This window comes from Grammomys surdaster, unplaced genomic scaffold (genome assembly GCF_004785775.1).
Source record: "Grammomys surdaster isolate TR1022 unplaced genomic scaffold, NIH_TR_1.0 1149, whole genome shotgun sequence".
NCBI classification, from domain to species: Eukaryota; Metazoa; Chordata; class Mammalia; order Rodentia; family Muridae; genus Grammomys; species Grammomys surdaster.
The window spans coordinates 1,806,984-1,807,251 of record NW_021605568.1 but is presented as its reverse complement, the minus strand read 5'-3'; positions in this window follow the sequence as shown (position 1 = coordinate 1,807,251).

Here is a 268-nt window from a genome sequence, read left to right as displayed (position 1 = left end):
AAAGACTGGGATAGATACTGTATTCATTGCAAAGGTGTTAAAACCAAAAGTAAACTGAAAGACTGGGATAGACACTGTATTCATTGCAAAGGTGTTAAAACCAAAAGTAAACTGAGAGACTGGGATAGACACTGTATTCATTGCAAAGGTGTTAAAACCAAAAGTAAAATGAAAGACTGGGATAGACACTGTATTCATTGCAAAGGTGTTAAAACCAAAAGTAAACTGAAAGACTGGGATAGACACTGTGTTCATTGCAAAGGTGTTA